The sequence below is a fragment of the Lipotes vexillifer genome, unplaced genomic scaffold (genome assembly GCF_000442215.2).
Source record: "Lipotes vexillifer unplaced genomic scaffold, Lipotes_vexillifer_v1.1 scaffold591, whole genome shotgun sequence".
NCBI lineage: Eukaryota > Metazoa > Chordata > Mammalia > Artiodactyla > Lipotidae > Lipotes > Lipotes vexillifer.
In genome coordinates this window covers 539,689-541,456 of record NW_006791954.1, presented here as the reverse complement: position 1 = coordinate 541,456, position 1,768 = coordinate 539,689, and the positions used below count along the sequence as shown (strand labels likewise).

General features: G+C 61.3%; 1 protein-coding gene across 46 annotated transcripts in view; it reads left to right on the top strand.

Annotated features, from left to right (window-relative positions):
* The window catches only part of CACNA1G (calcium voltage-gated channel subunit alpha1 G), a 65,048-nt gene that overhangs the window by 18,308 nt on the left and 44,972 nt on the right, over positions 1-1,768 (top strand). The window lies entirely within an intron of this gene.

Sequence of the window (1,768 nt, the reverse complement as noted above, 5' to 3'; positions counted from 1 at the left end):
TGTGGCCTTCCAGGTCACCCCCTTGTCGGATTCTTGGGAAACCAGGGAGGCCAGCAGGCAGGTGCTGCGGTTCACAGGCCCTTCTGTGCTCTCCCCTCCTGGGTGTTCTCACTGTCCTGGGGCTCAGGGAGGGTCGGGGCTGCCAGACCTTCCCTGGTGCCGACCGAAGCCAGGTACTGCCCCAACCTAATGGGTACAGGCACGTGGAGCCAGAGGTGTGGAGTGGGCAGGCACGCACGGGTGGGGCAGGGGTGGGGCAACCATGGGGCGGGGCCTGGGCTCCGCTGGGCGTGGCCACGGGGCAGCGCCGGAGTGGGTCTGGGTCGAGGCTGGGTATCCTAGGTCCAAGCCCTGCTGGAGCAAACGTGCGATGTTCACTTTTCAGGGGGTTCTGAATTCCCTTACCGTCCACCCGACTCAGCTCCTACCCCAATTGCCCTGTCCAGCCGGGTGCACCTCAGCCCCTCCCCCATCGCCATCAACCATGTTGACGCCCCTTCCTTTTGCCTCAGTGACCCCCACCCAGCCGGCTCTACCCTGTTCCTTTCCTATGGAGGTGAGGTGGAGGCGGGGCAGGACACCGACTGCCGGGTCAGCAGGTGGGGAGTATGGCACTTTGGTGGGCGTGTTGTGTCTGGGCGCATGGGGCGTGGGTGTGTGTGGCTCACGCCTGCTCAGCCAGCCTCCTGGGGAGAGGTGCTCTGCTCTGTCAGGCTGGTTGTGGCGGCATTTTCTGCTGCCGTGATCCAGGTGGCGGCAGCTCTGAAGCTCCCATTGCGCCTGCTCCCGGGCCTGAATCTCAGCCTCCTCTCCCTTACCCCAGTTCTGGCCGTGGTCAGATGCCCCTCCCCCCGGGGGCACCTCCTCGGCTGCTGGTGGAGGCTTTGACTGTGCTGGAAAGAAGCTGAGTCACAGAGACTGAGGGCAGATGAAGCTGCAGCAAGAGGGCTTTCAGTTAGACATCAAGAAGGACACCCCCTTGGGGGAGAAGTGATAGCAATCAGTCACGGTGCCTGCAACATCTCCTTATCCAAGTTCCTGAGGAAAGCAGGGGACAGCCTCCCAAGTCCTCAGCAGCAGGGAGTCCCCACGCAGTGGTGGCACAATGTCTGCTCCAGGGAGGAGTTTGTCCCAATACCTGGTTGCCGAGGGCCCCATAGGGGTGAGTGAGAGTCACCAGCAGGCTAGGCAGAGGACTGACTGCGGCCCTGGCAGGCTCAGGGGCTGGGAGCGGTAGAAAATCCCAGAAGCAGCCGTGGCCCTGTGCTTGCAGGCACTGCGGCATGAACGTCCCGCCATCTGGGTCCCTGAGCCTGAGCAGGCTGAGGGGAGCAGGGAAGGATGCAAGGAGACATGGAGGCCGGAAGACAGAGACACAGAGGGGGGTATGGAGACACAGAGGGAGACAGAAAGAAAAACGGAGGGAGAGACAGAGATGGGGAGATGGGGGCACAGAGAGCAAGATGGAGACCCAGGGGGAGAGACATAAAAGACAGGAAGGCAGAGACACAGAGACAAGAAGGTCAGAGATATAGAGAGGGAGATGGAGACTCAGGGGGAGGAGACAGAGACAGGTGGATGCACAGAGATATAGGGGTGACAGAGACAGAGACGGCGAGGGAACCAAAGACAGACCAAGACCCTGATGCAAACAAGGATAGACGGAGCAGGGACCAGGAGACAGAGGCTCCAATGGAGCCTCAGATGAAGGAGAGGAGGAGCCAGTTGAGCAAGAGAGCTGAGAGACACAGCAAGGAAAAGCGTCTGG